We start from the raw sequence: 24,561 nt of genomic DNA, 5'->3' as shown, positions 1-24,561 counted from the left end.
CGTGTGCACCAGGGGCACACAGCAGAGCTGGGCTTGGGTGGGCGATGGCGCTGTGAGTCTAGATTTGAACCTGCCGGGCCTGGCGCTGAGCACAACCCTGCCCCCGTCATCGAGTCCTCACAAAGCCCCACGGGTTAGGGCCCGGCAGCGCCTCCACTTCATGGGTGTGGACATGGAGACTTTGAGAGGTTAAACAGCCTACCCGAGATGACCCAGTTATTAGGAAGCTGCACAGCAACACAAACCACACCTGACTCCAGACGGGTCTTTGTTTTTCCCCAGAGACTCCACCCTCCACGTTCTGGCCTCACAACGTGACCTCCTCCTACTCTCACTTCCTGCCCTTGGACCCCCCGTCCCCACAGGAACATGGTGGAATCCCTCAGCCCCTGAAAGCTCCCCCGACTCCAGCCCTCCCTATACACCCTCTGGGTGGTGCCCCCACCCCCTACTCCCTACCTCTCCCCTGCCCAGTTCACCCCAGCCTGGGTCAGCCCCCACCCCTCCCCCACTCCCTCCCAGGCCACTGAGCCATGGAAAAGGCTCCAACGGGCCAAACCGAGCTGCTCAAAATGGCGGTCTTGGAGTGCCAGCATCCCTTCCTGGTGTGAGCTCAGCCCACCCCAGCCTCTTCCACGTCTCATTCAGGGTCCTCCGCAGCTCCCCACCATCCAGATGCCTTTGCCTCCAAATGCACAGAGAAAATATGGCTTATCAGGTGTGAATCTCTGGCTCCTTGTCCTCAAACCACTGTCGGCACCCAGCCAACGACCACAAGGTGTTTCTCCTGCCCCAACAAACTCACCTCCCACCTTCAGCCCATCCCACCTGCTTTTGGGGAACCTGCTCTATCGAGTTATCACTGGTGTTTATGAGGAATGTCCATGGGGCAGGGAAAATGTTGGAGGATGTCACAAGACCAAAACTTTGTTGCCTACTTATTGGTTTTGAAGGTAGAAAATTACTCACAAATTGGATGGATACTATTCTATAAGCTTAACCAGAAATCTTAACTTATGTATTATATAATTTTAAAATTAGATTTCTCTAATGGTACATTAAGTTCTGTTACATCATGCACACGACGTTATATGAAGGGAAAGCTATCACGGAAGGAAAAGTTCTCAGTGTTCATTACAATATTTGGATCTACATCTCTTCTAAATCAAAAGAACATGGTGTGAATATTTATAAGGTGAAAGCCCCGAGGCCTCTTGACTAAACACCCTCCAAGTTCTGAACTCAAGACGGCATTCATCACAGGAAGGTCTGCATGTGGGTCCTGCGTCTTCCAGCTGTCTCTGCAGCCTGGATCTCTGGCTTCGTCCTGCCCTCCACCCTGATCCAGGACTCCTCTGGATCCCATTGCCTGATCCCATCACTTTCTGCTCTCCTGCGGAAGAGTACACCTGGTTTCGGCCCAAGCACCTCCTCTGACCGGCTCTATGTGGACCTCAGTTTTCTCATCTCTACAGTGGGCACCGCTGTGCTGCAGGCAGAGTTTCCACCGACCTTGCTCTCTCTCTAGAATTACCTGATCCTAAGGTCTGAGGGAACAGAGGCAGAACACAACCCCGGGGTCCGGCTCTCTGTTCACTGCCCACGATGAAGAAAAAGCAGCCTTGCTGCTATCCTGTGGCCCCCAGCCCCTCCGCCACCCCTCCTTTCCCTTTCTCTTCCCCCTTACCTGCTGCCCTCCACCCCTGCCTTCTGCAGCCCCCACTCTGGGCCCTCAGCTGGGCCCCCTCCTGCTCGCCCACCTCACCCAGCCAGGCTCTCCTCTCTCACCAGCGGCTCCCTCCTCACTTTGGAGCCCTCCAGGACCCTGGAGTCCCCTCCCCCCTCCTCCACCTTTTCTGCCTGGCCTCCCTCTCCGCCCCTCGCTCTTCCTCTGCCCTGGGCCTCCCCTTGGCCCTTCTCTGGCCTCCAGCTACCTGGGCAGACTGCTCACCTGCCCCTACTCCCCTCCCTCCCAGTCACCTCCTCCCGCCATCTCCCCTCCCTTGGGCCAGCCTGCAAACCACCCCCTGGGCCTGGTGCCCCTGCCCGTGGGCACATGGACCTCTCAGAGCTTCGTGAGTGAGGCACCTGCTGGGTGCAGGGAGCAGCACATGGTGGGCAGCTGAAGGGGAGCCTGGAAGCCCCCATCTCCACAGTGAGTTCTCAGCCATCAGGGAGTCTGGCCTGTGTCACTGGGTGGGTGCCCCTCCTCGGGATTGGTCCACAGGCCAAAGAAAATGGAACAAGCTCCTCTGCGTCCACACTCAGGCCCCTCCAGGCTCTCCAAGTTGCCATCGGAAGTGGGTGGCTGGGCTTGGTGGACCCAGGGCATCTTTCCCTGCAGGCCCGTTTCCCTCCACGTGGCCAAGCACGGCCCCCCTCACTCAGAAGGAGCAACGGTGCCCTATGCCTGGTACATACCCCACTCTCCAAACCAGCTTCCCCCGGAGACAGCACCTGGGGCTCCCTTGGCAGAGCAAAGGCCGCTGGGTGGGGCAGGATGTGGCAGGAGGAGGAGGGTAAAGCCCTGCTGTGAGGTTGGGCATGGAAGCTTGGAGGGAGCAGGAAGGGAAGGCGGGGCTGGGGTCTTTCAAGGGGGGCATTACCAGGCCCTCCATATCAAGCCTGGCCTCAGAAGTCCCCAACTTAGGTTTCCCAGGTCACATCTACAGCTCCCCGAAAGCACCCTGCGACCCCAGAGGTGCTGGGCCAGGCTCCAGTCAGCCTGTCTCGCCCCCACCCACCTGCTCTGCCCATATTGTCACCTGGGCTCAGGTGTTTTCCTTGTCCACCTTGTAAACGCTCCCTTTCAATGCTAACACTTCAGTTACCTCCACAGGGCACTGGCCTTGGCATTCACCCTGCCCATGTGGGGGACCCCTCACTGCTCTGGCTGTTTCTCCTCTGCATCCTTTAACACAAGGGCTGATTGCCTCCCTCCTTGGATGACAGAACCCAGTCCTGGCTCTGGAATCACAAAACCTCCATTTGCATGAGGGCCATGACCTCTCCGCACCTCTCTCACCAGAAGCAGTGGAAGGAGCTGGAATGAAAGGTTTAAGGGGCCCCAGCTGCACTCGCAGCTCCCTGGCTGTGCCAGCTTTTTCCTCCCCAGGACCTCAGGGAGGGGCATCTGGAGACCAAATGTGAGGTGAGCAACAGCTGTTAACAGAGCGAATCTCCGCAGAAAGCCCCAGCCCCGAGCTCTTGGTGGCAGGGAAGGTGGACGCAGGCCAGCAGCCATGGGAAAACCCAGCCTGGCCACTCCGAGGGTGCTGAGCAAAATCCCCAGACTCCCCCTGGCCCCCAGACAATGCACTCAGGGGCCCGAGGTCACTTCCTGGGCAGGAGGCAGCTTCCCCTCAGGAGGCCCCAGTGGCTACCTGGAGTGGGGTTCGGGTGGCCAACTGTCCTGGTGCCCAGGGCTGCGGAGACTCCTGAGACACTGGGCTTTCAGTGTTAAAGCCAGGACAGTCCCTGACAAACGTGGGTAAGCTGGCAGCTGCTGGCGGGTGAGGGGGCTTTGGGAACTGGCCCCTGTCTTCAGCCTGAGGGTTTCTCTTCCTGAGTCCAGCCCACAGAGAAGGACACTGTCCTGTTGGGTTTTTGGCCCAGAGTCCCTGCTTCCAGCTGGCTGTGCCCAAGATGCACAGATCCTCCTTGGCTCTCGGGGTGCACACGGTCCCCCTGTTTCCCTCCACCTGGACAAAAGGGCAAACACAGCCTCCTTCATTGCGGAGACGTCTGGGCCTCAGAGCAAACACCCGGGGGTGGGGCTGGTACTTTTCCTCTCTCCCTCAGGGATGGCTGGCACGCACCCTGGTTTCAACACCACAGTGACCATGTTTCCAAGGACAGGCTCCCAGCACCATGGTCAGACAAAGGGGCTGTGTGTTACTGGGCTGCTCTTGGTGGCCAGCAAGCGGGAAACGTCTGGAACATATCAGAGAAGGGGCTTCAGGTTACACGAAGCAGGCTCGTCTCAGGAAACTAGAGTGTGTGGTCCCGGGCCCAGCAGCTACCCCCGGCCCCAGCCTCCTGTCTGGATGAGGGGCCCAGGGAGCGACAGATGACGATGACCGGACTCCAGGTCTACTCATTATTTTCTCCATCAGGCAGTCTTCCCTTCTTAACTGGCTCCAGGGTGCCTCAAATGGGTACCAGACCACCTTGCCATAAAGGGGCTTTGCCCAGTTAGTTCAGCCCCAGGGTCCGGAATACTTGTGCCATGTGTTGTGGTCTTTTGTCAGACCTTCATGGGCTCACAGCCAGAATCGTGCACACCCCCCTGAGCTGCACACACACCTAGACGTCAACGTGCATAGACACACTCAGAGACATACTCGTGTGTGGACATGTACATACACACACACAGCCAGGGACATGTATTCTAACCCAGAAACACATTCAGAGTCACACATACACACACCCCTCCAAAGACACACAGAGAAAGGAATACACACACACACAGTCCTGCACATGTACCTAAACACACACGTGCATACACACCCAGAGACATACCCTAACCTAGAAACACACACACAGTCACCCAAAGATACACATATGGAGGCACAAGCACTCACACACACACACGCACATGCTCATGCACCCACACACACACCCAAGGACCCTCACACACTCTGATGCTCCCACAGACACACACACACAGAGACACACTCACACCCAAAGACACAGGCATTTCTAATACAGACAAATCACACAAAATGCATAAGGAGACACACTCACAGATCTAAAGTCAGAAAGCTATACATACTTGCACAAACACACACAGCCACACACTCTCAGACAGGCGCACCCCTGGAACTCCCACAGATCCTGTGCAGCTCCCTTGCCTCCTGTCTGGTACCTGACCTCCTGCCCTCCCTGCAGCCTCAGTCCTGGGCTCCCCAGCACTCCTCACCAAGAGCCCTTAGCGGGAGAGAAGGTGGCAGGTTGTTCAAGAGAGACACTCAGAGAGGACGGAGCCAGGGTGTTGGCAAACTTGGCAGTGACACACAACACAGTTACCTTCCTACTATATGGCACAGTCCTTGTGTTCATGGCCGCCCACGGGCCAGGGTGAAACCCTCCGTCCTCTTGACCACTTCCGCATGCAATTGAGGAAGAATTTGAAAATTATTCTTGCAGTTGCATGCAGCAAGTCATTAAGCTAAAAGGTTTTCAGAGTCCCAAACCCAATAAAAACAACTAAGGAATGAATTTTATGGAGAATGATGTATGAGAAATGAAAGACACACTGCTTACAAAAGTAAAACATTTGGTTAACTATGGTGTATCCTGCGAGAAAGAACTGTATTAGATGTTTAGCTATGTGGAGTAATACATAAGTTATAATATAACTTTAAGAAAATAAATTTGGAGGGAATCTTTTACTCTGATTACAACTATGCCAATAAACACGCATTTGACATGTTAATGGTAAATACACAGGAAAGAAAATGCTGTGGAAAGAGGAAAATGGCATCGTGGGAAATTCTCTTTTCCAATACTTCTGTAAAATGGGCAAATAAAAATTAAAATTATAACCATGTAGGTATTATTATAATCAAAACCTACCTGGCCACAGAGAATGAAGTTGCTACCTCAAGAATTTAGTATCTTCTTTGTAGAAGCAGGTGGAATTTTGTAGAAGCAGAATGAGTCAGGTTTATTGAGTTCAACACTGAGGATCCACTCTTGCTCATCTGCCATCTCAGAAGAGTTCAACTTTAAGTATTATGTTTCAGTTCACTAATAAGAAACACTTATTGAGGACCTGCTAGGTGCAAAGCATTTGGGACACAAGGATGAATAAAACATTCTTTATACTCTAAGGCTTCTTGGAGGAGATGCTGCCTGAACTGAGGGTGGAGGAGACGCAAAGAAGGAAATGTGTGTTCCGTGGGTGACTGGGGGACTGACGGGCTAAGGGACCACCTGAAGTATGGTGAGAGGAAGAGTGTTGTGGGGTCAACAGTGACTCCAAGGTTTCTGATGCTGGGACTAGATGGATCACAGTGGAATTCAAAAGGAGAGGCAGCGAAAGGCTCCAGGATAGGGCTGGAAGGGAAGTGGTTCCATTTTGGACCCAAGGGTTTGGAGGCCCCAAAGATGATGTCCCAGAGACAGAAGACAGAGAGTGGGGAGTCCTCACTATAAGGATAGTGGAGGAGGCTTGTGGGTCCATAGGAAATAATGCAAGGAGTGAGAAAATACTCAAGGAGGTAACTCAGGAAGAGCACAATCAAAGCACTGGCAGAAAGACTGGAACCCATGAAGATGGAGAGGAGCTGGCCAGGGGCAGGAGAGCCACAAGCCACCAAAGGAAGGTTCACGCCGATACGTGATGGAGCCTTGAAGGGGGCCGGTGGCCAGTGGTGGGTCTTGGGAGAGAAAACAAAGAGCACCTTGTTGACAGCAGCAATTTCTGCAGATGCCGCCCCACAGGAGTGGCTCAGAGGACCAGGAGAGCACAGAGACATGGATTGCACCTCACGGAAATCACTTGTCTACGAAAAACTTGGAGTCCAGGATAATCCCCAAGGTAACTTGTTGAAGCTTGTCATAACACAAAATAAATTACTAGAATATTATTTGAGTTATCACACAAGTTATCATAGGCTTATTAAGTTATTTGGCTGAGGAACAAGTGGCAAGTAATCGATGTTTGTGATGATTCCTTATGCTTCTATGTAAAGGAATACGAGTAGTGACTCTTTCTGTCTAAACCAAGCCAGATCTCCTGCGCCAAAAAATGTTTCCCTTGTCTTCCTTTTGCCTCCCTAGTCTCCTAAGTTTATTAATAAATTTTAAAACACATGTTAACAAATTAAACACAAACTTAACAAAATTTAAATTGGTTTCCTTGAATAAGATGGCTCTGATTTTAGGTTGGGCCTTATGACATATACTGGAAACATTAAAAAAAAAGTGTCGTATATAATAGGGCTGGCCCCATGGCCTAGTGGTTAAGTTGGGCGTGTTCTGCTTCGGTGGCCCAGGTTTGGTTCCTGGGTGTGGACCTATGCCACTCAACAGTGACCATGTTGTGGTGGCAGACCACATACAAAATAGAGGAAGATTGGCAACAGACATTAGCTCAGGGCTAATCTTCCTCAAGCAAAAAAAAGAGGAAGATTGGTGACAGATGTTAGCTCAGGGCTAATCTTCCTCAAGCAAAAAAAAGAAGAAGATTGGTGACAGATTTAGCTCAGGGCTAATCTTCCTCAGCAAAAATAAAAAAAAAAAGTAGTGTATAATAATTTGCAATTACTTGTTTTGTGGATTCTGGGTATAAATGTAAGCCATTGAAAAAACCCTTGCCCTGCCTCATTCAAAAAAAATCACGCAGTGAAGGCCTCATGTAGGAGAACATTAATGATAATTTCTCAAAATCTATAAACTCTGTGGCACAGATGCTGTCAGAATCACCAAATAGAATAGAGAAAATTTACCAAGGACAGCAAGATATTTGAATCCCTTAAAATTTGGTTAGTAGTTCTCATACGAATAATTGTGGAGTCGTGTAAAATGTCGCATAAAAACCTGGCCAGGCAAAGACCCCGTGAACTGCCACTTGAGGAAGAGAGGCCATCAGGATGGGCTTCCCACAAAATTGATTTCCTTTACAAAAGACTATGTAATACCATTTGGTTCCTCTAAAATATATGAGGTATAATCAAAGTTCTCTTTCTGTAACCAGATGACCAAAAAGTAATTGAGCCAGCCCTACATAGCCTGGTCTTTTGCCCTGTTTTCCGTGAAATGGTTGTTAACAAGTATTCTATATTACTTTGAGAAGTATTTGCTATTTCCTGATGGCTTCTCACTTGAAGGAAAGGCTAGGACAGCTTGACTGGTGCTGAGGAATCTGGGATCAGGAAGATGGGGGAGGAAGATTCCAGGTTCTCTTTTGGCTTAATTCTACCAGCTCTGGGAAATACGGACTCTCCAGGAAGGCCAAGCAGCAGGCAAAAGGAAGGGCTCAGACAAGGCTCCTGGCGCCCTGGGTCCTCGCACCAGCCACTCTCCACGGCACTGGGGCAGCCCCAAGCTGTTCATGGGTCTCATGACCCTACCTCTTCTTCACGGCCCTCAGGAAATTGAAGGATGCCATTTTGGGTGGGAGGGAATAAGGCCTCCAAGTCCAATTGTTTATTTGTGAGAAGCTTGATTCCAGCTGAATCTCTTCTGGTCTCAGGAAACAACTCCCAGGTAAAGTAGGAAGGCCTGGACTTTCTTAAGAGCTCGTTAAAAGTTGCCTCCAAGTAGCACTTGGGGAGGAAACTTAGCTACAACGTGGCTCCCACCTCCCCACCTGGGGGCGGGGAGCATCATGCACCGAGGCTTCTCTTGAGAAGGCAAGTACGCAAGATGGAGAGCGATGGCCTGGCTAACAAGGAACACTCTCCGCAACCTTCCTCCCCAGACCTCTCCATCGTCCTGCAGCCAACGGGCCCAGGCCGAGCCCCCGAGACCCAGTGTTTACCTGGGTAGGCTAGGGGACTCTAAGGGTCGGGGTTCCTGTCCCACAGCTCTAAGGAGCCGACTCATTGGTTTCCCTACTTGGGTGGACATTGCAAGCTCCATCCTGGGTCAGCCCTGTCTGAGACGCTGGTGCCTGGGGGAGCCCGGAGGTGTCACAGGTCATGGACAGGAGGGAGAGTCCTCAGGGGCAATTTGGGGCCTGGGAATGACGAGTCCCAAATGTTTCCCAGAGAAGTTTCCAAACCAAAAACGGTGGAGGTGCTCCAGGGTGTTTTTCATAGAAGCGGTTCACTTCAGTTGCCCTGAGAGGACGGTATCCTCCTGGCTGCCTCTCTCCCCCAGGCTGCAGAAGTCTGGCCTCCCACCGCTGGCTCCATAGACATTCAGGGGAGTATCTTCTAGGGCACCTGAGCAGGAGGCTAGAAGGCCCCTTGACCTCAAAGAAAAGATGTCTGAGGGTCTCTGGCAGTGACGGGGCCCAAATGTGTCCAGTTAGCCAAGAGGAAGAGGGAAGGACAGGGGTGCAGACCAGAGTGTGTCCTGAAGTGAACAAAGAGGACTCTGTGTCTGACTGCTGTGTGTGTGTGTGTGCGTGTGTGTGCAAAGAGAGAGAACGGACAGGATGAATTTGGGGCTCAAGAGCCAGGTGAAGGGGTGAGTGTGGAAGTTGAACACAGCCCAGCCTAGGCACGGTGGGCAGGCCAGACCCTTGTTCTGAGAGCAGGGTCATTGCCATGATTCAGCCCCCGTCCAGGCAGCTAAGAGACTCTGGAGACTGAGGCAGCCCACACGCTGAAGGGACATCAGGTCTTTGTGGGGTGGGGGTGGGTCTGGGGAGGGTATACCACTCCCCCCATACCAGACATCTCCTTGGCCTGCCACCCCGCTCCCAGCAGCACTCAGAGCTATGTCCAGCAGGCCCAGGGCCAAAGTGCCCTGCTGGGCTGCAGAAAGAGCCAGTCCTCCTACCCTCAATCTGGATGGCACCTCTGGAGTCCTGCCACGCTGGGCCTGGGGCATGCAAATGCCCTGAAGAAGCTGGAACCTCCGGGAGCAGCTTCTTGCTGGCTCCTTGGCCTGTGCCTGGACCAGGGCCCAGCTGAGGCTCCACTCGGGGTAGGGCCTACCCCCCGAGCAGATGGAGGGAGAGAGGAAGGAACTTCTCAGCAAGGGTCTTGCGGAGGGCGTCCTCACACCCTTTCCACCTCCCCGCCTGACCTTGGCATTAGAATTCAGAGCTCGAGGTTGGGGTTTCCTGGCAGACTGCATTCACTTCATAATCATTTGCAAACTCGAAGCCATCAGCAGGAAGAATCTGGGCTCCGCAGCCCACAAATGCAGTGACCCTTGGAGAAGAGGTATTGATCGGAGGGTATGTCTCAGAGCATGAACTCTCGCCCTGCAGGAAGGTGGATACCAAGGCTGAGAGGTCTACAGGGGCCAAAAGAAAGCATCATTCTGGACCCTGACCACACCAGGCTGTGGTCAGAAAGAGCCAGCCCAGGATGTGCCCCTGCCTTGGAGGGGGCAGGGAGCCTGTGCTCTGTTTGTGAGTTCTCAGGGGTCACCCCTCCCGACACGCAGTCAGCACTCCAGGACTCACCTTCCTAGGGGGACAGGCTGTCGATGGTTGGCCACCCCAACTCGAGCTGTCTAGCCCAGCTGGGCAGACAGAAGAGAATAAACGTGGGTGCCCCTATTTCTGGCTGGTCCAGTCCTGCTCTGCTTCCATCATGGGTGGGAACCTGGCTGCAGTGGGGCCTGTGGGGAAGGGAGGTAAGGAGGTTGTGAAGGTCTCGAGGTCCAGGAGCCTCCAGGCTCAGAGAGGCCCCTCCTGGCAGCCTGCACCTCCAGCCGGAAGTCTCTCTCACGCCCCCCAGCAGCCCACAGCTGCCCCCAGGGAGGTTGTAGGAACAGATCCTGACCCAGCTGGATGCTGATGGTCAGTCACAACTACAGAGCTAAGCAGCTGCTGTCTGAGGGCCCAGGACCCACAGTGAGCAGGACGCTTTGCCCCAGAGGGGTCCCAGCCCTCCCCCAGCCTCCATGCCCCAGTCCCTCACAGCAGGGTTTCACCCTCCACCCGCCCAGCCTCCCCAACCCAGGCGGCCTTTGCTCTGCCAAAGGGAGCCCCAGGTGCTGTCCCCAGGGGAAGCTGGTTTGGAGAGTGGGGTATGTACCAGGCACAGGACACTGTTGCTCCTTCTGAGTGGGGGGAGCCACGCATGGCAACGGGCCTGCAGGGAAAGATGCCCTGGGTCCACCAAGCCCAGCCACCCCCTTCCAATGGCGGCTTGGAGAGCCTGGAGGGGCCTGAGTATGGACACAGAGGAGCTTGTTCCACTTTCTTCGGCCCGCGGACCAATCCCAAGGAGGGGCACCCACCCAGTGACACAGGCCAGACCCCCAGATGACTGAGAGCTCACTGTGGAGATGGGGGCTTCCTGGAGCATTCAAGGGCTCACCAGGCTGGCCCTCAGCTGCCCACCATGTGCTGCTCCCTGCACGCAGCAGGTGCCTTACTCACGAAGCTCTGAGAGGTCCATGTGCCCATGGGCAGGGGCACCAGGCCCAGGGGATGGTTCGCAGGCTGGCCCAAGGGAGGGGAGATGGCGGGAGGAGGTGACTGGGAGAGAGGGGAGTAGGGGCAGGTGGCTGGAGGCCAGAGAAGGGCCAGGGGGAGGTCCAGGGCAGAGGAAGAGCGAGGGGCGGAGAGGGAGGCCAGGCAGAAAGGGTGGAGGAGGGGGGAGGGGACTCCAGGGGCCCTTGAGGGCTCCAAAGTGAGGAGGGGGCCCGCTGGTGAGAGATGGGAGCCTGGCTAGGCGAGGTGGGCGAGCAGGAGGGGGCCCAGCCGAGGGCCCAGAGTGGGGGCTGCAGAAGGCAGGGGTAGAGGGCAGCAGGTAAGGGGGAAGAGAAAGGGAAGGAACAGGAGGGGTGGGCGGGGGCTGCAGAATAACAGTAGGGTTGCTTTTTCTTCATCATTGCCAGTGGGCAGAGAGCCGGACCCTGGCATGGTGGTCAAGAAGCATCTGCCTGGAGAGCTAAGAGTCCTCTTAGGGCTCTGCTAGGACGGGGTGAGTCAGCCACGGGGCCCCAGGGCTGCCCCTGTTTTCCCCGGCTTCCTCTCCCAGGCCCAGGAGTAACAACCAAGGAGAATAGTCAGATAAGAAACCTTTCCGTGAACACACCTTCTGTCGTTGTCATTCTCTCGGTAACATCCCTGTGCTCTCTGGATCCCGGGAAGGACCTTGAGGACACTTCCTAGGACAGTGATGGAAATTGCCTAAGACTGGACGCCAGACTGGGGCAAACCTGACGTGGAAAAGGGCAAATTCACTTCCCTTCCACGTGTGACAATGACTTTCCCTAGAACTTCCATGAGCTTAGCAAACGGGGCTAAGGAACCTGAGTTTCTGGGGTTTCTGGGTTCTAATGGACTCACCTTGCAAGTCCACCTGACCCTCAGACTTCTCCTGTAGATGCTCCATTGTCTCCAAGCAAACGCCCAAGAAATCCTGAACCCCATCAAGCCATCCGGGGTCATATCTTATTACAGCACTCCCTTATCTCCGCTTCCTCTCTCTGAGCATCACCTCATACATTCCCCCTAGTGCTCCCTTCCAACAATTCTCAAGGCCCTGGGGCCACCATCCGTCACTCTGCCAGCTCTTCGCCGTCCTCCACTCCCTTCCTGTCCTTACTTACCCTCATTATACTGGCTCCCTTGCAAACACCCCAAGATGCTGGTGGGTTGTTAAGAGAGGGCCCTGTGCTGCCTCTCACAGCCCCATGGCGAGGGAGGCATGACGAGAGTATGACAGAGCCCTAGACAGGATGTGGGATCAGAAAGCGAGGAGAGGGGTGGTACTGCTCCCCCTGCCCAGGTGGAGACCAGAGCAGTGACACAGTGCCTCCCAGAGACCCCAGTGACCAGCCTGTCATGGGAGCACTCGTCTGACCCCTGCACACCTAAGCGTGGTGGGAAACCATGAGGTAGCTCCTCCAGTCAGCCCCGGAGGGTTCTACATCAGGGGCCACAGATTGATCCCTGAGCCTGTGAGGGGAGAGGAAGCAGCTGCATCCACAGGAAGGCCCGTGGAGAAGTGAGAGCAGCCTGTGGGGGCTGATGGCCCAGGCCATGTCAGGCCAGGGCTTCTCGGCAGATGTCACTCAGTGCGGATCAAAGAAGCCCAGGAGGACTTGATGTCGACCCCGCCCCCACTTCCTACATGGCCCCACTCGCCATGCACGTGCAATCCTGGAAAAGAGGAGAATCCTGAGCTCACCAAGCCTAGGGGGCCTCCAACCAGCAATTAAGTCCTGGAAGAAGTGAAGCAGCTACGGTCCCTTCACACCTGAGTTTATGAACTGAGATGTGTACCAGCCTCATCGGCGTGAAGACTCGGATCCCGGGGCAAACCCCACAAGTCTGGAGGGGAAGGGAAGAAAGCTTGCGGAGGAGGTTGGAGGGGACTGGATTCCAGTAACCATTGCCAGTCAGTTCAGAGGGAAAGATCCGCAGCGAGATGACTGTGACACGGCACGAGAGTTAATTCTGAGAGTGAAAATGAGAATGCCGTGTGTGTGCGAGGACCCGAGGATGACTCAACACTGATGTCATGCAAGGCTTGAGCGGGAGGATGAGACAGTCTTTCAGGAGTGGAAGGACTGTAACTGAACGTTCTGTCACAACGTGACACTGAGCTTGTTCATCACCACCAGGCACAGGCCACTGTCCCAAAGACAACAAAGAAGGCCCACTGCCTGTGCTCACGACAAGGAATCCTTCTGGATGTCCTGCAAGTGACAGACACTGCGCTAGGCCCTGCAAGTGCAACAATGAATTAAGATGTCATTCCCAACCACAGGTGCTGTCTGGTGAAGAAGGCAGAGACGTGAACAGATGACAATGCCCCCAGATCCCCCTCCGCGAGGCAGGGGCAGGGATTCTCTCTGTGTCCCTGGAACCTGCATGCCTTCCTCCTCCAGCCCCTTGGGGGAAGGATGTGTGCCCGCTGGCTCAGGTCTCAGGCTGTCCTTTGTGATAACAAATCCTGGTCATGGGCAAAGCAGAGAGAACACTAAAGAAGACCAGAAAGCTCAGGTGATCTGTGCAAAAGACGGTGGGGGTAGGAGAGGAAAGTCCTACAGACCAAACCAGGGGGAGAAAGGATCAGGCTGGGATTTGAGAAAGAGAGAAAGACTGAGAGTGAGCTCAGGGAGGCAGCTGCTTCTGTATGGAGTATATTTCAAGGGGGGTGCTGGGGAGAAGACTTCAATTATTTGCTGTGCATTAAGAATGTACTCCCAGACAAATGACTCAGTTTCCTCAACAAACCAATGACGTGAAAAGGAAAGGTAAAAAAAAAGGATGCCAGTCTGTTATAAAATGCAACGTGTGCCCTCATTTGGATCCTGATCTAATTCGAACAAACCAGTTGTAAAAAGAAAGGTGTGAGACAATTGAGGAAATCTGGGTATGGATTGGGTGGTAGATGATATTAAAGATTGACTTTTAATTTTGTTAGCTGTGATGATGGCGTGGGGGTTGCATTAAAAAGTGTCCTTAACAGAAGAGATCCACCCTGAAGGATTAGGCTGATGCCATGAGGTCAGTGGGAGAGGGCATGAGGCAGAGATCCACGAAACAAGGTTGGCAGGAGTTGATTGTGGTGGTAGCTGGGCAGGGGGTCCCAGTGGGGCAGTGGTCCACACCTGGACCAGGCTGCAGCTGGGGCCGAGTCTGCTCTGACAGAGATAGAAGCATGCAAGATTGGCCCATTGGACCCTTGGAGACCACGTGGCATACCAGGGCCATGGCAGGTGGGTACTCAATGTGGTTCTTTTGGACACTGCTGAGATTCTTTGAGACACGCCCCCAAACTGGAGAGCAGAACATCTTAGCCATATCATATGCTAGTGAACCCCAAAAAGTAAGAATTGTCATAGGTTCATGCTGAACCTGAGTTGACCTAACCCATTGTCAACTTCCCCACGCTTGACTTTAGTGTATTCAACTTTCCAGCACACCCATCACCTTGGCCACAATAAAGACCCACACCCTCCACCCTTTTCACACCCCCAATCTAGAGAGATCCATTGGCTGTCAAATTGACATTCTGAACTATGGCCTCCAGCACCTGCCTGGCAGCCAACAGCTGTTTGTACACCTGCCTCTCTTGGTCTGTTGCACCATAGTTTTGCTGGTCATGGGACTGTTTTACTGAGTTTAGTCCTTACTATTTTATGACTGTGAATAGAAAACAGAAAAATGAAAGTGTTGATACTAGCCCTAGGAAATGACCTTAACACCGTGCAGGTGAGACAAAGATGGAAATGGGGAGGTGTGCCGAAGCAGCCGACCTTGAGGCTCCGTCAGCTGCTCCTTGGACCTACACGGGCCAATCGGGCTCCACTGGGAAGGCCAAGAACATAAAGAGCACACACACGATCACAGAAGAGTGGGTCTAAGTTACAAGGGGTGAGGCCGGCCCCGTGGCTGAGTGGTTGAGTTCGCGGGCTCCGCTTCAGCGGCCCGGGGTTCCGCTGGTTCGGATCCTGGGCGCGGACATGGCACCGCTCGTCAGTTACAAGGTGTAATTAGGGATTTTGTTGTATATTCAGCTCCGGGGAATAGAACCCATTCCAGGCTCCCTACCCCTTTCCCACTAACGCTGAGTCTGTTGCTAGACATGATGACTTCAGTGCTGCCTTTTAAGAACCGTTATGTTCAACTTCAACTAGTTTCTCCAGGCCTAACACAGCCCGGACACAGCTACCAGCGAGGGCTTCCAAAAATACAGACCTGGCCCTGGTTCTGCCCACACGGAGTCTCTGCATCCTAGTTCTCCGGCCCAGGCAGCTTTGGTGTCCATCACACCTGCGGTTCACAGGCCCTGTAATCCATGTGCCTTCCAGGCCAAGACCCGCCCAGCATTGGCGGCCTTCCAGATGGCCTCACCCAGCTCCTTTAGTCATGTGTGGCCCCCGGACCGTGGTTCTCTCCAATATGTCTCAGGCTCTGAAGTTGCCCTCACGAGCTTCTTCCTTCCCTTTGTGAAGTGAAGCACTGCCCGCCACAGCCGGTCCTCTGTCACCTCCCCGCAGGCCTTTGATAACCAAAGGTTGTAAAAAAGACAAAAAAGAAAAGAATAAATTCCCCCATAATCCCTGCCCCAGACGTCGGACAGACCTGACTTTCCCTTTCTTCCTTCCAGGCTTTGCCTCCAGGCAGCCAAAGTCTTCCGAGATTGGTAGGCAGAGTGAAGAGTCCGTTTGATAATTGCTTTTTCACTTAGGGCTATATATATTCTTTCCATGCTAGCACATAGTCTTCATAATTACAATTTTTGAACCACAAAAGAGTCTATTATGTGGATATACCAGCACTTATTTAATCATTCCCCAGCTGTAGACCATTTGGGCAGCTTTTCCTTCTTGGGTGATTATTGTTTTAAAACATGTCCCCTAAAGGAGAATCACTGTGTCAAAGGGCATTAGTGTTTTATGGCCCTTGATACAAATTGTGAGATATCCCTTCCCGGGGAAGGGAGAGCGGGTTTGTATCCATCTCCCCTGTCTGGATCAGTGGTTCTCAAAATGTGGTCCAGGCACCCCTGGGGGGGTTCCCAGGACACTTTTAGGAAATCCATAGTCTTCCTCTCATGAGCGTACAGGGGAGTATTCCGGAGCCTACATGACATGGGGTATCACGACAGATTGAGTACAGCAGCAGAAAGGAAAGGCCAGCCATCTTTTATTAAGCCAGACATCAGACATTTGTGAAACTGTAAAAATAATGCCTCTCTTCTCACTACAATTTTTTTTTTTTGCTTTGGAAAATGTAATTGTTTTTCGTAAAAATGTTATTTATGTAAATATTTTAAGATTCTGTGTTTTAATTTCGAACACAGTAAATACTGATAGATATCATCTACATAAATAAAAGCTTTGGGGGGGGTCCTTAAGAATTTTTAATAGCGTAAAGGGGTCCTGAGGTCACATAGTTTCAGAACTGCTGGCTGGGATGTGATGTGGCAGAGGGCAAGGTCAGCTGAGTGGGGCTCATTTTGACCATCACCTACCAGCCTGTCTCCCAGGAGAGCCACCTGGAACAAGATGCAAAGCAAGTGTTCATTTTCTTCCTTTGTTTCTCTTCTTTCTTGCTTTATTTCTTCTGCTCTTCCGTTTCTCCTCTTCCTAGCTTTTCTCTTGTTTTTCTCCTTTCCCCTCCCCCAGCCTCAACTCTCATAACAAAAGTTACACAGATGACGATGCCTTCCCTTAGTCATAAAAATTGAAATTTTTTCTCTAAACAGAGACTTAGTGACATTTGAAATGGGCTTTCTGTTATTACTCATCTCCTTGAAAAGAGGTAACATGTATATTTTTAAAACATATCTTCACATGTAATCAAAGAACTGAAAATGAAAATGAGATTTTTTTCATATCAAACTGGCAGAGATTTATTAAATGGTAATTCTTAGTGCTGGCAGAAGTCTAGGGAGAAGGACATCCTCGTGTGGTTTCTAGAAGGCAATTTGGCACCATCAATGAAGAGGCTTAAAAATAGCCTACCCTTTGACCAGAGGAAGGGAAATGTCTGTGAGTTCCACTTGGAGTTGCCTGGGATCCTGAGAATAGAGACTAAGAAGGAATTTTGTTTCCCTTTTTTTGGGCCCAGGGAAGATTAAATTGGGGAGGACGGGGTTACTGGACTGCAGGTGACACAGTCAAAGGCCAATCCTCCAGTGGGCAGTAGGCCAGGGCCTGAGGGAGGGGGATCCCAAGGGAGGCACAGCTTGGGTACTGGAAGCATGCGAACATGGGGACCACTTTGAGTGTTCTCCATGTTGGAATGCTCCCCTGTTATCCCCAAGCCTCTAGCAATTTATGATTAAAAGGTACAGCCTGGTCTTAGCTCTGAGATCCAGAAGTTAGCTGGAGTCTTGCCATCCCTTGAGCTCTAGACAAGATGGCTTATCTGGACCTCAAGGGGCTGGAGAAGGACAAAGCCCTTCCTTGGATGTTCTGTTCCATGGACCGGGGACGGCCAAAGCCCTCCCAAATTTCCTGCGAGTTCCCAGGGCAGGGCTGGCTGATATCTCCTTGGCTCCCTCTGGCCACCCTGCACGTTAGCCTCTTCTCAGAGTTCCACCAGGACCCCCTGCCCACAGGCAGTCAAGAGTGTCCTGGGCAGTTTTGAAGTTAGGGGGCTACAGGGAGACAAGAAGATTCACATCGCAGAAACACAAACTTCAGCTTGTCAGTCAGGCATCTCCACAGCTACCCTGTCCCTAGGGAACAGCCTGGCCTGACCCCACATGGAGTCTAGTCTTTTCCGGGCAGGCTCCTCTCACCCCACTGCTTTCCCGACCCTTCTCTCTCCTCTCCTCTTACCTCTCACAGAGCACTTGAAGCCTCTGAGATGTGGCCCAGGTTCATGGTGACACCCACAGCCTTCAGTTCCGCCTTCTGCCCTAACAATTACCGAGATGTTTCCCCGGCTAAGAGGACTTCCACTGCCAGGTGTTACAATGATGCCTTCATCCTGTTTCGACTTGGCCTTGGGGAATAAGTGTGATACCGTGGCCCAGGCTTGGAGCGCGGTGGCTCAGGGAGAATGCGCACCCAGGGAGGCTAGTTCTGAGGTGAGGAAGGAGAGATGCTGGCTGAGGCCGTTACCAGACCAAGAGTGGGCTCCCTCCTGGCAGAGGGGAAATCAGACTCTCCACCAGAGGCAGTTGTCACACAACGTAGAACTTATTTGCAGCAAACAGGAGGCCATGTGGAGTCATTTCCAAAGTCCTGGTGTCCTTGAACATGGGCAAGCAGGGGCCTTTTATTTTGGACAGGGAATGAATTTTCAAGAGGGAGAGGTGGGCATTTGCTTGCACAGGCTCAGCTGGAAAACACGCTTCCACATACACTGCAGGTTACAGTACTAAAGCCTAAGCTCCTCCTAGAGAGGCGATCTTAGCCCTGAAAACAAGGCTAAGGTCACAGGCGTAGCTCTCGTGGTGGGGCTTGGTCTGGTTCAGGGTGGTTGGTGGCTGCATCTCTTAAACTGTTAAATGCTTCCAAACCCACCCTGGAGTTCCTCGGGGCAATCCATCGGTGACAACATCCCCGCTCTAGTTTCCTCCTGCTCCTCCTTCTTGTGAGGCAAAGGTTGAAGGTCCATCTTCTGTGGCTGCTTCCTGGTGAGCATGGTTATCATCACAGGGACGAGGAGAGAAGCAGAATTTTTCCCCAGCTGATCTAAGATAGGTCTGTGGGTCACCAGGCACACAGCTCCGAGTTGTTCGTATCCTCGTGTAACAACCATCTACAATTTTGTAGCCTCAATGTGTTTAGTCACAAACTGTACCAGACAGTTAAACGTGCAGGATCCCAAGAGCAAGAGAAGAAGGATGGCTATTAAGAAGCCCAAGAGCGGGAGGTCCGGCTGGCTCCTTTCCGTTGGCCAAGTGGCCTTTTCCACTCCCCTGGTTGCACTCTCTTCTATAGTGCCACTAGCATTAACACAGAGATGGCAAGACGTATTGGCCAAGGCACAGACTCTTCCCTGGTCTGCCATGAGGGGACAGAAGGACACACAGCACCGATGACTGCATAGCTATCTCTAACATTCTCAGTAAGCTAGCCATTCTAACTTTTAACGTTCCTACTGGGAGTAGGAGCGACTTATCATGATCTCTTTGTCAAGAGCAGACTAAAAGTTTAAGAAAATTATCCTTTTAAGAGAGGGGAGAAACCAAATTCTAATTTTTACCAGCTTCCTTTTGACATTTAAACTCATTCACTTAATTAAATTCATTTTAATCTTGGCCAACTTGGCCATGCACAAAACTCCTCAGGGTTTCTCTTTCACAAACCTTCTATAATTTTCTTTTTGCAATCAGAATCTGGTCCCATGCCTTCTTTCTTCCCTTCTAGTGCTTTAAGATGAATTTATCTTTCTTAACAAACAAAAATATTCCCATTCTTTATACCTTTTTTACTGAAAACATACATCTTACTTTTCTTGAATACAAACATGTTTTCCTTATTAATTTTTAGTAGCTTTAATCACATATATTAATCATAATTCTTAACTCCTTAATTTTCAGTGAAAACTAAGAAGTAAGCAATTATAAACTATCTTTTACATTAGCATTCTGTGGCTTGGCAAATTTTAAATACTTTTCATAAATTTCTAGAAACATGCTACTTCATAGTACAATCTTTTAATAGAATATAAGACATGTTTACCAATAGAACCAAACGTCTTTTAGCTTCATCTGTAATAAGAAGCCAAAAGTAGACAAACCCATATCTATCAACTATTATCCAATGTTCTACCTTATTTAGAGATGATGCAGATACTCAATGAATCCTTCATCGTTTTTAACCTAGTAAAATTTCAAAGTTTCAAGTCACCAAATTGATTCTGGGAGTCGCTTCAGAAACACATGCTACAAAACATAATAATTGCTAAAAGTATATCTACAAACTCTCCTCTCACTTACATCTAAATCATTTGCTCCCAATAATTATGTTTCTGCATGTCTGTGTTATACACAATGTTGATAACTCCGAGTGTCACCGACTACTTGCCCCAAGAAACTCAAGGATGGGTTTGGAAGCATTTAACTGTTTTTCCAAATTGTTTTTGTTTCCTTTTGTTACGTTAAGGAGATGCAATCACCAAGCACCCTGAACCAGACCAGGCCTCACCACAACAGCTATGCCTATGACCTTTGCCTTATTTTTAATGCTAAGATCTCTTCTCCAGGAGGAGCTTAGGCCTTATTACCATCGTGGGAAACAAAAGGTCTCTGCTTCCCTTTGTTCAGGGACGCCGTGATTCTGGAAATGATTCCACATGGCCTCCTATTTGCTGCAAATATACTTTACTTTGTGAGACAACTACTTCTGGTGGAGAGGACAGATTTAACTCACCAGGAGGGAACCCACTTTGGTTTCGGTAACATGAAGACACGCCCATTTCAATCAAACCAATAAACCTAAACAAGTTTTCGTCATGCCAACTTGAAAGACATCTGGGTTAGTTTCTATTACATGTGGTAATAATTTATATAAGCGTTTACTTTAAGCCAACTGAACATAGCTCTTTTTTTTTTTTTGAAATTATACCATCCGGAGGTAAAATATCACACACATATAACATATTGAACTAAATCTTCAGCCCCTCTCCCCACCCCAGCGGTATGGGGACAGGGACGGGGCTGAAAGTTCCAATCCTCAAATCACACAATTGGTTTCCCTGGCAACCAGCCCCCACCCATAGGGGCTTTCCAAAAGTCACTTTATTCACATAAATTCAGGTGTAGTTGTAAGGACCTTGTTACTAATAAAGAAAGACGCCTATTTCACCTTTATTGCTCTGGAGTTATTTCAGGAACTGAGGACAAAAGTAATTATAACAAAAGATGGTCCTATGGTTTTTCTATCGGAAATTGCAAGGGTTTTAGGAGCTCTGTGCCTAAACAAAATGAAGATATTTAAATCACAATATTATACCAACCTAACAGGATTCCTGCTGAAGGCAGGGCAGGGTGATCAGACACCGCCTGGGGGTGGGGGTGGAGGATGAGGATCAAAAAGCATCTTTTACTTTATATTTCTTAGAGCAGTTTTAGATTCACAGAAAAATTGAGAGGAAGATAACTGATGTATCCCATATACCCACTGTCCCCCCACACGCACAGCCTCCCCCACTATCAACATCCCCACGCAGAGGGTACATTTGCTGTAACTGACGACCTCCATTGACACATCATAATCACCCAAAGTCCACAGTTTACATTAGGGTTCACTCTTGGTGTTGCACACGCTATGCTTTTGGATAAATGTACAATGACGTGCATGCATCATTATCTTCTCTCTGTGTCTGTCTCTGCCTTTCTCTTCTTTCTTTCTCTTTAAATTGTTAGCTCCCTTCCTTCCATTCTAAGTCAGCCCTTCCAACTGTAGGGAGAACCCCCCCCCTCACCCCAGGCACTTCAGGGTCAAGCCCCTGGGACCTTCCCAGCCTAATTTCTCTCTACTCGCCCTAAACAAGTTGATTGTTTAATTTCCTCCAAAGCTTGCATGCTTAAGAGTGAACAGAAGGACAGGCTGCTACTAGTAATCGTTCTGGAATGAGAGGCATAAGTCAGGACTATCCCAGACAAGCAGGCCATGTGTACATCTGCACACGGCCATGCACCCCAAATAACCTTGAAGCTCTGGCTCTGAACACGTGTTGTCTGTGTTCATCTCGGCAGCCTGGTACCTCACACATGCCTAGAGCCTAGTGCCATGAGCTCAACTCCTCGACTTTTTGGGGACTTACATCTCTGTTTTATCTTGTTCTCAGCTTACTGAGGCCCCTCAATAAGCATTGGCAGCACGTCGCTCCCTAGAAGGGGAACAGGACGTTCTGGGACATAAGAAAAGAACGCTTCAGCATTTTTGATCCTATTTCACAGATCAAGGGGTCCAGAAGCCTTTTGGTTTCTCCTCTTCCTGATACCTCTTTCATGTCACGCTTTCCTTTAGAAATGTTTCCCTTTTGAGTGTTCAGCACAGAGACTGTGGTGCCAGGATCAAGCAAGACTGCAACATGCTCTCCTCCTACTGCCAAGATCACCCAGGGCTCCTAGAGCCAATGGGGAGCACCATGGCCCTGTCACATCTCATCTGTAGTCAAGGGAAGTTGCCATGGCTTGGTCCTGCTCCATCCCCTCCCTCTCTGGGGAAAGATCAGACAGTCCCACCGCCAATGCCCTTCCTGTTTGCAGTACGCACACTGATTAGCTCCTAGTTCTGTTGGTGGCTTTCTGGTCCCTTGGTGGTGACCAGGGTCACTAACCCATGGTGTCTTCCTTTCCCTTGAGCAGTCTAGAGGGCCACAGCTGGCAGGGCGGTTTGCCTTTTCATCTTTTTGTCTTCTCTTTCATCCTCAGTTACATCCTAGTTGTTAAGTACCCTAAAGGCAGCCTCTACTAGCTGTGCAGAATTAGTATCAGGAACTGTGGCCAACTTTTGGAGCTTCCTGAGGATGTCTGGAGCACTTTGAGATATGAAATAGGTGTTAGGAACCACTGTACTGTCCTGGGCCTCACGGTCCCAATTTGTATATCATGAGGCAGTTGTAGTCTCTAAAAAAAAACCAGAGGGGTTTTCCTCAGGGCCTTGTTAGATCTCTCTGAATTTAGACCAGTTAAGAGGTGACTGGCTTACTATTTGCATGGCTTTCAAAAGGAGACCCTGAAATATCCCAGCTTTTCTCGATCATCAGGGTCACTGGGATTCCATCCAGGGTCAGTGCCCAGCACAGCCGGTGCACTAGGCCTGCAAAGTTCTGACCTGGGCATTTGTTCACCATCAGCTTGTTTCCTGGCTTTTAACGGAATGGCTGGCTTTTCCTCGACTGTGAGGAGGGTAGATAACAGGCCTCTGGGTCAGCCCTCAATCCTCCAGGGTGTGCTTTCCAACTGTAAATGAAAGAGCCAGCACCATCCCTGGCTTAGAAGCCTGTATGCACTGGCACAATGCCCACTGCTCTTCCGGCTCCAGCCTGGTCTCGGCGTCCAGCCCACAGCAAAGCGACTGGGTGCTGAGTCTCTGCTGCTGCCACCACCCCCAACCAAGAGCGCCACGGCCAGAGAGAGTCTGGAGAAAGGCGGAAATCCTCCCCCATATTCTAAGGTCTTTTCTAAGGGTCTGTTTCCAACCTCCCAGGGGCAGCTCATCAAGATTTTGCCCAGAGAAGGTTTAGCACCTAGTAGCCTGAAACTAGACCAAGCCATGCAGCTACATCTCCAGAGGGAATTTAACCCCACCTAGGGGACCCCTCCATCTGTCTCAAACTCACATTCCATGCTACACAACACAAACACAAAAGGGGCTGGAACTCACACTCAGAGATAAATGTCGGGTGTCCCCAACCACAAAGACAGACTCAGCAATGCCACAGAGACTCTAACCCCACCTACGGGTACCCCTCCTTTTCCCACAGACACAGACGACTACACAAATTGAGACGTTCCAGAAGGGCCTCAAGCCCACATAAGACAGACTCAGTGACTCCAGAGGGACCTTGAACCCTCAAAAGACAGACTCAGTGACTCTGTGTGGGACTCAAACGCCATTAACGACTAGCCAAAGGTTGGATTGCTCCAGTTTCGCCAGACCCAAAGCATTGGGCCTCTCCAATGGCCAGGTCGTGCAATCCCTTAATGACACCAGAGGGGACTCGAACCCCTAAAAGACAGAGCCAGGCTTAAACATATTTTGTGAGACAACATTAAAAAAATAACTCTTATAGCTGTGCCGGAGGGTTGGCACCACTCACTTCCATCAAGATCCTCCAAGCAAAGTCCTCAGGGTGGCCGCTGGGTCTCCTGATGGGGCAGCGACGACACCAGGCCAGCGGCACAAGCACCAAGAAGAGGTTATGTCCCTTCGTGGTCGCCATTTTTGTTACCAAACCACAAGTGGATTGTCTCCTGGCAGAGTTAAAATCAGACTCTCGACCAGAAGGAGTTGTCACACAACGTAAAACTTATTTGCAGCAAAGAGGAGGCCATGTGGAATCATTGCCAAAGTCTTGGTGTCGGGAACAAAGGGAAGCGGGGGCCTTTTATTTCGGATGGGGAATGAATATTCAAAAGGGAGAGGCGGGCACCTGCTTGCGCAGACTCAGTTGGAAAACATGCTTCCACATACACTGTAGGTTATGGTAACAAGGCCTAAGCTCCTCCCAGACAGGAGACCTTAGCATTAAAGATGAGGTGAATGTGAGAAGTGTCGCTCTTGTGGTGAGGCTTGGTCTGGTTCAGGGTGGTGATGACTGCATCTCTTAGACAGTTAAATGCTTCTGATCCCACCCTTGAGCTCTGCAGGGCAATCAGTCAGTGACCAGGTGACCAGAAGCAACCAGTAAGGTTTTGTGGATCCTGGAACATTCCTCAGGGCTTCTAGCATGGGCAGGATAACAGCCACCCCCCGAAGGATGTCCACGTACTGATCCCCAGAACCTGTGAATGTGTTAAGTTACATGACAAGGGGAATTAAGGTTACATG

At 51.1% G+C, this 24,561-nt stretch overlaps 1 long non-coding RNA gene across 1 annotated transcript; it reads right to left on the bottom strand.

Annotated features, from left to right (window-relative positions):
* Window positions 1-503: 503 nt before the first annotated feature.
* On the bottom strand, window positions 504-24,145 carry LOC123278460 (uncharacterized). Its single transcript, XR_011495514.1, has 3 exons — window positions 17,887-24,145; window positions 11,676-15,596; window positions 504-10,248 (listed from the first exon to the last, which is right to left on the bottom strand). It is a non-coding gene; the product is annotated as an uncharacterized lncRNA (long non-coding RNA).
* Window positions 24,146-24,561: the final 416 nt, after the last annotated feature.

The sequence above is a fragment of the Equus asinus genome, chromosome 19, assembly GCF_041296235.1.
Source record: "Equus asinus isolate D_3611 breed Donkey chromosome 19, EquAss-T2T_v2, whole genome shotgun sequence".
Lineage (NCBI taxonomy): Eukaryota > Metazoa > Chordata > Mammalia > Perissodactyla > Equidae > Equus > Equus asinus.
Note: the sequence above shows the minus strand (reverse complement) of the source record. Positions and strands in the feature narration are given on the sequence as shown.